The sequence below is a fragment of the Ranitomeya variabilis genome, chromosome 7 (assembly GCF_051348905.1).
Source record: "Ranitomeya variabilis isolate aRanVar5 chromosome 7, aRanVar5.hap1, whole genome shotgun sequence".
Lineage (NCBI taxonomy): Eukaryota > Metazoa > Chordata > Amphibia > Anura > Dendrobatidae > Ranitomeya > Ranitomeya variabilis.
The window spans coordinates 181,685,689-181,700,411 of record NC_135238.1 but is presented as its reverse complement, the minus strand read 5'-3'; the positions used below and the strand labels follow the sequence as shown (position 1 = coordinate 181,700,411).

Sequence of the window (14,723 nt, the reverse complement as noted above, 5' to 3'; positions counted from 1 at the left end):
CTTTTATAATGCTGATGGAATATGAGGTGGGTGGGAAGAGGCAGAACAGGTTTTTCTGAGTTCTGGGAAGGAGTGACAAAACACTCCCTGTCACGCTCCTAAAACATACAGAAGTACACACCCCTTCGAAGGAAGCTATCACGAAACGTGCATTATGGGGTCTCTGCGCGTGGTCCACTGTTAGAGTTACTGGTAAATAATATGTCTACGCAACCCTCTGTGTGCCTTAGTGTGATGGTTACCCTGCACTATAAGAGCATCTTTAAATGTACGTTTGCACTTTTTAATGTCCTTTTTTTATGCACCTTAACTAAATCTGCCAAGGGGTATATTCACTTGATTTAATATTTTATTTTGTAGTGCTTGGCACCATGTACAATACACACAGGACTTTTTACAAGGCATAGGTGGAAACTGCACAGTCATGTTCAAGTGGGATACTATTCCCTAACCTACCACTAGATGGCAGATTAATCGTCATTTAGGAATAATATGATTTTTTTCTGAGCACAACTGATTTCTGTACAGAAGTTCTATATACTGGGATCAATAAACTTCCCCCCGTCTTCGCCAATAAATAGCCCTTTCAAAATTCTGCATAAGCAGCTTTATGACTTTATTACAAAACGTTATTATAACAACAGTCGCACACAAGGAAAAGATTTTCAGATTTTTGCTTAAGTTGAAAAGCATGGTTTTCTTTATTACAAACACCAAAATGAAGATATCACCGCAGTGTTTCAAGGTAGGTAACGTTTCGACCCTCAGGGTCTTTCTCAAACCTTACTTAAAGTAGTAGAAACGGCGAAGGGCACAAATCCCTGGAGGGGTGTGGGAGTCCCGTTAGGGGCTATAGCAAAGGAACTGCTGGTGTCTGCGGCGGTGGTGTGTCACCATCGCCGCAGACACCAGCAGTTCCTTTGCTATAGCCCCTAACGGGACTCCCACACCCCTCCAGGGATTTGTGCTCTTCGCCCTGTTTCTACTACTTTAAGTAAGGTTTGAGAAAGACCCTGAGGGTCGAAACGTTACCTACCTTGAAACACTGCGGTGATACCTTTATTTTGGTGTTTGTAATAAAGAAAACCACGCTTTTCAACTTAAGCAAAAATCTGAAAATCTTTTCCTTGGGTGCGACTGTTGTTGTATAGGACTATATTCTGGAGTATCCCTCCACGTTCAGTCTGCACCAACATTAGTGAGAGTGCACGTCTTTTTCTTTACGAAAACGTTATTATAGTCCATGTGGAAATATTTTCTGAAATTGTATACGTATATTTGATTTGAAGGCATAGTATATGACCTGCAAAGGAAACTAACCTTCTACGTAACATAATAAAACAACATCCTGTATTGTATGAATTTATGCCATATTTGTACTAGAGTGTACCATGTGTTTCCTTATCATTTACTACATTGCAATCCTTACGTTTTAAAAAAAAATATATGTCATTGTATGTAATAAAGATTTTTGTATTGTCCTTTTAAACAGAGGTCTCCAGTTCTTGATAGGATGAGTTAGTAATTAGATAGGAGACACCTTATACTTTTGGCCAAATTATTGGATATCTACATATAGACATATATCCACATAGGACAGCATTTATAAATCAGAAGAAAGCCTGTAATATTTATAGTGAATGTTTTGCAACTATGATATATCTGTCGCTATAAGAGCAGTTCAGATATCAAGTACAGTGCACATTTTCCATAGGTTAAATATATGGAAACCTTTGAGACATTTTTTTAACGTTTGGGTTATGTCAGTTTTGAGATTTGGGTTGATTAGAAGTCTTAGCAATTAAGGGTTTTATGCATCACACTTTCCATAGCTGGCTGCAGAATGAGGTAGCTGAGAATTTGTCAGTAAGTTCAGTGTGTTTGTAGATTTTATAACTCTTATATTCCAAAATGCCTCTGTACTGTCATGAAGAGGTCGGAGAAACTTTACTCCTGGAGAGTCTAATTCCTCATTTCTGACACCGTGCATCTACTACTGTAGGAAGATCACTGGGATTCAATATCAGAGAACAAAGTTATACTAATATAATATAATGCCACGCCTGAACTGGCCAGCTGCCCGCTTGGGCAGATTCCCAGTGGGCTGCACGTTTCGAATTCACACTGGGCAGTCTGCTCCTGTTCCCACCTTTCCCGGCCTTCAACATGCCACAAGCAGTGAACCAAAAGCTCTGCTGTGGAGTCGGGCTTCTGGCCGGCAGGATGTACCTGTGGCCTCTGGTGTCGTCATTGCAGTCAGAGCCCCACACCATGTTTATTACTGCTGCTCAGCCTTTGCAGTAAATGGGGGCCCAGAGGGCAAGGGAGCACTACAAAAAGACATTTTTAGACTGTGTGCCCACATTGCATTTTTTATGCGTTTCTGCCACGTTTTTTGCCGCAGCAGAAACGCATATAAACGGTTAAAAACCGCATTCCCATGCAATCCTGTGGGATTCCGCAGTTGCTGGGCCCATGCACATTTTCCCACTGCGGAATCGCATAGCGGTAAAATTCACAGCATGTTCATTATTTCTGCGGAATCACGGCGATTCCACCTCCATAGGATTGCATTGAAATGCTCACTTTACGCATGTGACTATGCCCACTATGCGTAAAGTGAGCGCTTCATGTGCGGATGATACCCAGGGTTTGGAGGAGAGGAGACTCTCCTTCAGGCCCTGGAAACCATATTTCTGTAAAAAAAAAAGAATTAAAAAATATGGATATACTTACCTTGTGATGGCCCCCGGAGTCCTCCTGCCTCTCAGCGGTGCATGTGGTGGCTTCCGTTCCCAGGGATGCATTGCGTGAAGGACCTGGGATGACATCGCGGTCACGTGAGTTGCGGTGAGGCGCCCTCTGGTGGATGAACTCATGAACTGCAGCCTTGGAAAAGTTCCCACGCTCGAGTTCATATGAGTTCATCCACCAGAGGGCGCCTCACCGCAACTCAATGTAAGTACAGATCACTCAGATTTCCTTCATTCCCCGGGGATTACAACCACCAGCGAGTGCATTAGCACAGCTCATGGCTGTAAAATAATTAACCCCTTCAGATGGATTACCTCGTGGGACGTGACGGTTCATCTGAGGGTATGTATCTTGTGCGTTTATTATTTTGCCAAGCGAGGGTTTGCAAATGGATTGAGAGAGCAATAAAATATTAAAACAACCTGTGTGTTTATTTCATTAAAATACTTTTTAATAATGTGTGTGTGTGTTTTATTAACCATTTCGTACTATTGGATTAATAATGGATAGGTGTCATAATTGACGCCTCTCTATTATTAATCTGGCTTAATACCACCTTACAATAGCAAGGTGGCATTAACCCTTCATTACCCCATATCCCACCGCTGCAGGGAGTGGGAAGTGTTGTGAATTTACTTTTTGCTCCCTCTAGTGGTTACTAGTTTTTTGACTCTGGTTTTTCTGTCATTCCTTTTATCCGCACCTGGGTCGTTAGTTAAGGGTGTTGCTATTTAAGCTCCCTGGACCTTCAGTTCAATGCCTGGCAACGTAGTTATCAGAGCTAGTCTGCTGTGCTCTTGTCTACTGATCCTGGTTCCAGTTATATCAGCTAAGTCCGCTTTTTGCTTTTTGCTATTTTGTTTTGGTTTTGTATTTTTGTCCAGCTTGTTCCAAATATATATCCTGACCTTTGCTGGAAGCTCTAGGGGGCTGGTGTTCTCCCCCCGGACCGTTAGACGGTTCGGGGGTTCTTGAATTTTTAGTGTGGATTTTGATAGGGTTTTTGTTGACCATATAAGTTACCTTTCTTTATTCTGCTATCAGTAAGCGGGCCTCTCTGTGCTAAACCTGGTTCATTTCTGTGTTTGTCATTTCCTCTTACCTCACCGTTATTATTTGTGGGGGGCTTCTATCCAGCTTTGGGGTCCCCTTCTCTGGAGGCAAGAAAGGTCTTTTGTTTTCCTCTACTAGGGGTAGCTAGATTCTCCGGCTGGAGCGTGTCATCTAGAATCAACGTAGGAATGATCCCCGGCTACTTCTAGTGTTGGCGTTAGGAGTAGATATATGGTCAACCCAGCTACCACTGCCCTATGAGCTGGATTTTTGTATTCTGCAGACTTCCACGTTCCTCTGAGACCCTCGCCATTGGGGTCATAACAGGGAAGAGAGTGGCCAAGTGCCAGAATAGGCGCATCTTCCAGATGTGCCTTTTCTGGGGTGGCTGGGGGCAGATGTTTTTAGCCACGGGGGGGGGGGGGGCAATAACCATGAACCCTCTCCTGGCTATTAATATCTGCCCTCAGTCACTGGCTTTACCATTCTGGCGGAGAAAATTGCGCGGGAGCCCACGCCAATTTTTTCCGCCATTTAACCCTTTATTTTCTCAGCTACAGCGCCCACATTTTGCACATACACACTACTAACATTAGTAGTGTGGAATATGCAAAAAAAAGGGGATATGAGATGGTTTACTGTATGTAAACCATGTCTCATATCCTGTCGGGTTTGGGAAGGAGAAATGAGAAGCCACCAATTGAATTACCGGCTTTTCACAGATATCGCGCTGAATGAAATATAAATACAGAATATATATATATGTGTCTCAATGACATATATATACATATATATATATATACTGTATATATGTTTTACCGAACATTTGAGCACATAAATCCATTAGATGTCGGTTTTGCAAGCATGCGAGAAAATCTCGCAGTATGGATGCCATACGGATTACATACGGAGGAGGCCATGCGCAAAATACGCTGACACACCCTGACTACGGAGGACATACGGATCACTATTTTGGGAACATTTCACCGTATTACGGCCGTATTACGGCTGTAAAAAACGGACCGTATTGTCTTACGCTGAGTGTGACTCCAGCCTAACACGTTGTCTATGATTTGTATCACAGTGTCTCAGAGACTCTCTGCACAGTAATATCAATGCAAGCTGCCAGCCAATCAAAGGCCAGCAGCTGACATCTGCATGCTGACAATGACAGCAGAGGTGTATCTAGGTTTTCTGGTACCTGGAGCAAGAACTCAGTTCGGCGAACCGACCCCACCCCTCTGCGCAAGCAAATATGGGATGTATACACTTAGTCACGTGCCGACGAGCTGCTCTTCCTAATTTAATGTCCAATGAAAAACAGAAGCAGGAAGAGAAGCTCGACACATGATCGTAAGTATGAAAATCGCATGAGTGACTTGGCTAGGTGATGAGTGTTGGAACCTGCAGAGCTGAATCCTGACAGTGGGGATATTACTCATTGAAAGGACTGGCATGCTACAGGGATAATTTTATAATTAAAGGGCTTGTCCAGGTTGGAGATGAAAGTCTTCAGTCACTATGTGTGACTGCAGCTTTTGAATTCTCACAGCGCATGTACTGCTTAATTTTAGGATTCTCCCTTGCATAAGTATGTGATTTAAATACTTCTGGCCACATTCCATCTAGACGTGTGCGGCCGATTTTCAGTCGGCACGTGACTGTATGCATGCAAATCGCCGGCATGAGAGAGAGAGAGAGAGAGAGAGAGAGAGAGAGAAAGATTCATCAGTTTTCCTCCTGATCTGTCGCTGAATTTTCAACGGATCCAGCAAAAAACAGATGAGGCTACTTTCACACTAGTGTCGTGCACTGCACGTCGCTATGCGACGTTGCGGCGCACCGACGCTGGCTGTGGAAGCGCCGAACAACGGGGGCAGCGGATGCTGTTTTTCAACGGATCCGCTGCCCCATTGTGAGGTAAGACTAGAAAAAGAACACCATGCAGTCATAGAATCCAATATAAAAGACATTTTATTCAAAGTAAACATAAAAAAAACCAAACGAACAGTGTACAATAAGGCTAGAGGATGACACAGAATGCCCATAAGCAGCATGTAAAAACAGCCCAAGGCACAGCAGACCCTGCTACCAGTCCATATACAGCTCATAGGTAAATATTAAAGTGCAACATGCAAGATTTAATGGTTAGCAATAAATACCGTCAACATCTATATCCACAACCCATAGGTAATAATCCATGCTTTTGCCAAAATGCATATACAAAAAATAAGTGTGCACATTACCTAATGACGAGGATCTGGGCCAGCGCAGGGACACCAAACCACCCATTCTTCCCATTGTGAGGTGCGGGGAGGTGGGGGCGGAGTTCTGGCCACGCATGCGCGGTTGGAAATGCTGCAGATGACGCACCAAAAAACGTTACATGTAATGTTTTTTGGTGGAGACGGTCCGACGCAACACGATGCAACCGTCGCACAACGGTTGCGACGTGTGGCAATGCGTCGCACTGCGTCTTTAATTAAAGTCTATGGAGAAAAAACGCATCCTGCAAGCACTTTTGCAGGATGCATTTTTTTCTCCAAAACGACGCATAGCGACGTGCAGTGCACGACGCTAGTGTGAAAATAGCCTGAAATGTGAGGCCATCCATTGCAATCCGGAGCTAATACAACTCTAAGAGAAAAAAAAACGGATCCAGTGGCAACTTTTGCAGGATCCGTTTTTTTCTAAATTCACTGGATTATGCCTGACGGCAAAAAAATGATGTGTGAATGCAGCCTTATAGATGACGTTGTCTCTGGAGTCATTCTCTTTCTTTTCTTCTTCATCTTGTCCAGACGTCATGATGAGTTTTCTCATCCACAGCCATCGCTGCAGACATCCATCTTCTACTGTCTCCTGCAGCACATCCCCCCACAAAGATAGCAGTGTCATTATAATGCTTCTGAATGAAAATATCTGCCCTACTCTGAGCCCCTGAATAAATAATTGGCCCATTACACTAAATACCCCATCACAGTAAATCTTCCCCAGGCCCGTTACAGTAAGTCTCCCCCATAAACAGTAAATACCCCCAGGCAGTAAATACCTCACACACACAGTAAATACCTCCCCCACAATCACACAGTAAATACCTCCCCCACACAGTAAATACCTCCCCCACACATAAATACACCCACACTGTAAATACCTCACTCACAGCAGTAAATACCTCACCCACACAATAAATACCTCCCCCATGGCAGTAAACTCCTCACCCACCCAGTAAATACTTCACCCACACAGTAAATACCTCACCCACACAGTAAACAGACCCACCCAGTAAATACCTCACCCACACAGTAAATACCTTACCCACACAGTGAATACCTCACCCACACAGTAAATACCTCACCCACATAGTGAATACCTCACCCACACAATAAATACCTCACCCACACAGTAAATACTTCGCCCACACAGTAAATGCCTCACCCACACAGTATACAGACCCACCCACTAAATTCCTCACCCACACAGTAAATGCCTCACCCACATAGTGAATACCTCACCCACACAGTAAATACCTCACCCACACAGTGAATACCTCACCCACACAGTAAATACCTCACCCACATAGTGAATACCTCACCCACACAATAAATACCTCACCCACACAGTAAATACCTCACCCACACAGTAAATACCTCACCCACACAGTAAATACCTCATCCACACAGTAAATACTTCGCCCACACAGTAAATGCCTCACCCACATAGTAAACAGACCCACCCACTAAATTCCTCACCCACACAGTAAATGCCTCACCCACACAGTAAACAGACCCACGCACTAAATTCCTCACCCACACAGTAAATTCCTCACCCACACAGCAAATACCTCACCCACACAGTGAATACCTCACCCACACAGTGAATACGTCACCCACACAGTAAATACCTCACTCACACAGTAAATTCCTCACCCACACAGTAAATACCTCACCCACACAGTGAATACCTCACCCACCCTGTTCTACTGCTGCTGAATGAGGCAGTTGTCGTGTGGCAGTAGATTTGTTCCAGTGTGTCAGAATTAGTTTGGGCACTGTGAGCAAGAAAATGTAATACATTGCATTGTATACCGACGACTCATAAATATGCTTTGCTGCCATCTACTGGCCAATGTGTATATGAAAACTAAGTGGTTATTCTCCTCACAACAAGCTACCATAGAAACGGCTGGGAGGAGCCCAGCTCAGGGTTCACACAGATCGCATCAGTGCTCCACCACGCTGCAGAAAAATTGTCACGGTGTGGCAGTATTTCTCATTGTATGTGGTATTATTTAGTCCCTATATGCTGGTAATATGTCATATTATTCAGTCACTATGTAGTGGTAATTTGTGGTCTGGTCACGGTGTAGCAGTATTTCTCCTTGTATGTGGTATTATTTGATCCCTATATGCTGGTAATATGTCATATTATTCGGTCACTATGTGGTGGTAATGTGATCTGGTCATGGTGTGGCGGTATTTGTCCCTTGTATGTAGCATTATTCAGTCACTATGTGGTCTGGTCATGGTGTGGTGGTATTTTTTCCTGTATGTGATGGTATTGGTCTTGGTATAGGGGATTGTGTTGTGTATGGTAGTCATTTGTTGTCTCTGATATTAATAAGGAGAAAATTCTTTATTTCCATTAGAGATTAAATACTTTGTACACAGCAGCAGAGATGCACTTACAGGGGGTTTCCTGTGGAAAAAGTAATCACCTACCCACATGATAAGCGATAACATATTGATTGGTGGGGGACTGACTACGTGGACCCATTCAGCAAAATGTGGAACTTTTTATCCCCAAAAGACTGGCGTGGTATGTCCAACTTGAGCACAGATCCATTCATTCCCTCAGTGGCTGCACTTGTTTTTTTCTAGAAACTCCAAAGAGAATGAATGGAGCTGTGGTCAGATATCCCACCTGCCGCTCCATTTTATAATGGGGATAAGTGTCTTATCAATGATAAAACTTCCTCATTCTTCCGATTGGTGCTGTTTCTAATGGTCGGACCTAAGCAATCACCTATCCTGTGGAGCCCATGGATCGGTGATAACTTGTTTTAACCAAAGAACCCCATTAATGCAAACTACCGTAATTATACATCCCAGTTATAGGGGCGCACAGTAGATGTGCAGGAGCCGCCTGTGTTTTACAGCCGATGCTCCACTATAATAGGGATGACTGACAGATATTTGCATTTAGCTGTAGGGTGGGCCCCTAGAGTCCATTCCCCCGGTGGGCCCCAGACACCCCAGTCCGACCCGGTCTGTAAGCCATTATCCCTGTTATAATGGGGCATCGACTGTAAAACACATGTGTCTCCTGCACATCTACTGTGCTCCACCATAACTGGGATGTGCAATTATGGTAGTTTACTTTAAAGGGGTTCTTTTGTTAAAACAAGTTACCAATCCATGGGCTCTACAGGATAGGTGATTGCTTTGGTTTGACCATTAGCAATTGCACCAATCAGAAGAATGGGTAAGTTTTATCCTTGACAAGACACATATCCCCATTTTAAAATAGATCGACAGGTGAGATGTCTGACTGCAGCTCCATTCATTCTCTTTGGGGCTTCCACAAAAAAACAAGTGCAGTGCCCGCAGCTACTGAGGGAATGGATAGATCAGTGGTCAAGTCGAACATATTTGGTGTGAACATAAAAATGGATATTTTGAAACCATATTGAAATATACAGACCATGACAGAGTAGCATTGCTGTCATACATTTACAGACAGACAATGTTCATAGTGACAAAATCTTGAGAATTGTTTACTCCCATTGTCTGAAGGTTTTTACCTCACAAATAGTTCTCCATTTGTTATTTGTTATTGTAAAACATGGAGATTTATTTAACCTCTGTCTGCTGTTGATTTATGTTATCCTTGGGAGCTTTTGAATTGTGTGGGCTTATTGCCCCTTTGTCTGATGTTTGCCTAGTATTTCTGATTCATCTTATCCCAAAGGCTGGCCACTGTAGGGCAAGGCCAAACCAGGCTTACACATAATGCAAATCACTATAGAAGGCCAGAGAAACATGGCTAAGATAGAAGCAGAAATTGTGTAACTGTACTTATACGTGTACAGTGTTTTAATACCTGTATAAGTGGCGACGCTCATGCAGTGTTGTGAATTTTCCAGGAGTTCTCGGTCTTGGTGGTTGCTTCTTTGATATTCCAGACGGATGATGTTTAGATAGCTCCTTGGTGATCATGTGAGTATACGTACTTAATCATTATATGTACTTACTCTTTATATGATAAAATATGCAAATGTGTACTCAATCATACTACTCCTTTAATTTTGTACTTTAAAATAAAATTGCGTTATCTCACAAGTAGTAGCCTTTTTTAAAGCCATATCCGAACCTTAGTGTTAAAAACTTGGCAATACAACATGCCACTCCAGTCTAATGGGATAAGAGCTCCACATTCAGCTGATTGGTGGGGGTCTGACTGCTTGGACCCAGTCAATACGTTATCACTTTTCCTGTGGAGAGGTGATTACTTTTTTTCACTAGAGAACCCCTGTAAGTGCATCTCTGCTGCTGTGTTCCAAGTATTTAATCTCTAATGGAAATAAAGAATCTTCTCCTAATTAATATCAGAGAGAACAAATGACCACCATAAACAGCACAATCCAGCATCAGTGCACAGGTAATACAGTGATCGCCGGTGACACTATACACAAGAGCTCTGTATATAGTGTCAGTGTACAGGTAATAATGTGATTACCAGTGACATTATACACAGGAGTTCTGTATAAAGTGTCAGCGTACAGGTAATTCAGTGATCACTGGTGACATTATACACAGGAACTCTGTACACAGTATGTAGTGTATAGTGTGCATGTACATGTAAAATACTGACTCACCAGTGACGTTGTCAGGACTCAGAACATTTTTTACCTTTTGTGCATTACTGCCCTTTTCCAAGATGGCGTCTTTGGTCTCATGTGCACTGTGTCTTCCTGCTATAAAACTCCACCCCAGCCTTCAGTCTGTGCTAGAGTATTCTGCCTTGCATCCAGCTCCTGACCTCTGATTACTCCCTGGCTATATACCTGCTCCTGTGAACCTGTGTGGTGATCCTGCTACTCTGCTCTGAGTTCCTGCTGCTTATACCAGTTTCCAGTAATCCTCCCTCATCTGCTGCTCGTGTTTACTTCTATCTGCATTTGCTGGACATGTAAGCTGTTTCTGCTCTGCAAGAACCTGAGACTATAAACCAGGCCTCCCTGGTTGAGCTAAGATATGATTTGAACTGCCTTATAAGCTTATCTATCTGTGTTTGGACAAAGACAAGGATTTATTCGTGTCAAGTATCCTCAAAAATAACTGTGCTTCATAGACTTTCTGCTTCATTGCATTTTCCTCTGAAGTTTCCTATAGACTGCTAAGCTGCATTTTATATTTAACAAGTGTTGTGGACTTGAGTTTCTCTCTGCACCTGTTTGAATCACCACTTATAAAACTGTGTCCTGTAGTTGTCTTGTTCCACGCAAAGAGTCTCCTGAGTTATCCCCTATAATTATTACAGACGTCTTGTGTTGAAGTCCTTCATCTTCGTTTTTTTTCTTCATCCAGCACAGACCGCCATCACTTCTTCCATCCAGGACTCGTTTCTGCAAAAAATGACACATTCATCAATAGCTGATTGCTTCCAGAGCACATTGCCCACTTTTTCCCTGACTTCTACACTACGTCGGATCAAGAAAAAAAGCGACTTAGTGTAATAGGACCTCCCTTTTGTTCCCTGCATGGAAAAAAGTTTCCTAAAAAGTAATTAATATTACAGTAGTAATAATGTCCCTAATTGGACCCTAAAGAAATTATGGTCCCCACTTGTGTTACAGGTGTGTCAGGTATTTGCATCTAGCTCAAGCACGTTCTTTATTTTTTGCATCTCTGTTATGGAGCGATATCCTTCTCCCTCTAGGACCCATTAGTTACCTCCACCTTCTGCTAATAATCACACACCTGTGCTGAAGGTTTAAATACTTTCAATAGCTGCAGCATGGTGCGGGTGTTAGCTCATACTTGCCTCAGTCTTGTTGGAAGTTCAAGCAGTCGGTTAGTGTCTTCCCTGAGGACCCTTGAAGGATAGCTAGTTTGACATCGCGGTGGTCTTTTCAAGCTGATTCCCCATATCCGTCTTCCCTCTCTGTCTTTAGTTTTAGTGGGGAGTGACTATTGCAAAGAGAGTGACTATTGAAACAGACAAAGGGATCTTTTTAAACACTTAGTAAGCCTTTGCAGGTATTTTTTGTTAATTATTCTAATTTACTGAGATAATGACTTTTGGGTTTTCATTGGCTGAAAGCCACAATCATTCACATAAATAAACACTTGAAATAGATCACTCTGTTTGTATTGACTCAATATATGAGTTTCACTTTTTGTATTAAAGAATTTAAATAAATTAACTTTTTGATGATATTCTAAGTTAGTGAGTAGCATCTGTATATATCCATCCTGCCCACTCATATGTGCAACATTATATTTATATATACATGCATATATGCTGTGAAGCACCTGAAGGGTTAATAAACTTCTTGAATGTGGTTTTGATCAGCTTGAGGGGTGCAGTTTTTAGAATGGTGTTACTTTTGGGTATTTTCTTTCATATTGATCCCTCAAAGTGACTTCAAATGTGATGTGGTCCCTAAAAAAAATGGTTTTGTAAAATTTGTTGAAAAAAATTAGAAATTGCTGGTCAAATTTCAACCCTTATAACTTTTTAACGAAAAAAATGTTATTTCCAAAATTGTGCTGATGTAAAGTAGACATGTGGGAAATATTATTTATTAACTAATTTGTGTGATATGACACACTGATTTAAGGGCATAAAAATTAAAAAATGTCTACATTTTTGCCAAATTTCCATTTTTTTCACAAATAAACGCAAATCATATCAAAGAAATTTTACCACTAACATGAAGTACAATATGTCACGAGAAAACTGTCAGAATCATCAGGAACTGTTGAAGCGTTCCAGAGTTATTAACTCATAAAGTGACAGTGGTCAGAATTGTAAAAATTGGCTGGGTCAGAAAGGTAAAAACAGGCTGGGTCTTGAAGGGGTTAAAAATGTATTTTGATTGTTTAAATGACCATCACATATAGTAACCATTTTCTAGGTCATTGAAAGCAACCTCGCACCTAGATTTTGCATCCATTAATATTGGTAGTTACTTTTCTTCTCCAAAAAAAATCAACCCTTTATTTAAGATACTAGTCTCTTTAACCCCTTTCTGACCTCGGAAGGGATAGTACGTCCGAGGTCAGATCCCCTGCTTTGATGCGGGCTCCGGCGGTGAGCCTGCATCAAAGCCAGGACATGTCAGCTGTTTTGAACGGCTGACATGTGCCCGCAATAGCAGCAGATGGAATCGCGATTCACCCGCCGCTATTAACTAGTTAAATGCCGCTGTCAAATGCTGACAGTGGCATTTAACTACCGCTTCAAGCCATCGGGCCGGAAATGAGCGCATCGCTGCCCCCCGTCACATGATCGGGGGTCAGCGATGCGTCGGCATAACCACCAGAGGTCTTCTTGAAACCTCTATGGTTGTTGATGCCGGATTGCTATGAGCGCCACCCTGTAGTCGGCGCTCATAGCAATGCAGGAATTCAGCAACATAGGAGCGATCTGAGCTTGGCTTTTATGCAGCTGAGCAATCGAGTTGTGCCAGCTTCTAGCCTCTCATGGAGGCTATTGAAGCATGGCAAAAGTTTTTAAAATAAAATAAAAAAATCAATAGAAATAAGAGTTTAAATCGCCCCCCTTTTGCCCCATTCAAAATAAAACAATTAAAAAAAATCAAACCTACACATATTTGGTATCGCCACATTCAGAATCGCCCGATCTATCAATAAAGGAAAAGGATTAATCTGATTACTACACGGCCTAGCGAGAAAGAAATTCAATAATGAGCGATCAAAAGAACGTATCTGCACCAAAATGGTATAATTAAAAACGTCAGCTCGGCACGCAAAAAATAAGCCTTCACCCAACCCCAGATCACGAAAAATGGAGACGCTACGTATGTCAGAAAATGGCACTTTTTTTTTTTTAAGCAAAATTTGGAATTTTTGTTTCACCACTTAGATAAAAAATAACCTAGACATGTTTGGTGTCTGTGAACTTGTAATGACCTGGAAAATCAAAATGGCAGGTCAGTTTTAGCATTTAGTGAACCTAGCAAAAAAGCCAAACAAAAAACAAGTGTGGGATTGCACTTTTTTGCCATTTCACCACACTTGGAATATTTTTCCTGTTTTCTAGTACATAACATGCTAAAACCAATGATGTTGTTCAAAAGTACAGCTCATCCCGCAAAAAATAAGCCCTCACATGGCCATATTGACGAAAAAATATAATAATTATGGCTCTGGGAAGGAGGGGAGCGAAAAACGAAAATGAAAAAACAAAAATACCCCGGGTCATGAAGGGGTTAATACTGATGAGTGCAATATACTTGGGAATAGGTGACATTTTTTTATCATACTTTTTTAATCTATACCTTCTAAGCATTAGGCTCCCAAATTACAATTTAGAATATGTGCAATTTATACTGTATGTGTTTACTTACCTATACTTACACCTTTATTCCTTGTTCAATGCAATTTTGCCCCCCTCCTTCCCATCTACAACATTTATTTTGAATGCACCCCTATGACATCTTATTGTGTATGTTTCTGAATCATTGTGCCTGCTGTCTGACTCTTTTCCTCCCCCACACTTTAGGGCCTACTAGGGCACATTAGGGAGATTCTATGTTGAGTGGGAGTGCCACTGCCCAAGTCCTAGGGTGCCAACATCCGCAGCCAGGTAGGGGATTAATAGTTGGACATTAGGGTTACCCTACACTTTCATATTTATGGCCAAACAGCAAACACCTGTTTTGGCCA

The 14,723-nt window shown here is 42.1% G+C and overlaps 1 long non-coding RNA gene across 1 annotated transcript; it reads left to right on the top strand.

Annotated features, from left to right (window-relative positions):
• Nucleotides 1-126: 126 nt before the first annotated feature.
• LOC143785825 (uncharacterized) lies at nucleotides 127-12,230 on the top strand. Its single transcript, XR_013218097.1, has 3 exons — nucleotides 127-192; nucleotides 9,953-10,025; nucleotides 11,397-12,230. It is a non-coding gene; the product is annotated as an uncharacterized LOC143785825 (long non-coding RNA).
• Nucleotides 12,231-14,723: the final 2,493 nt, after the last annotated feature.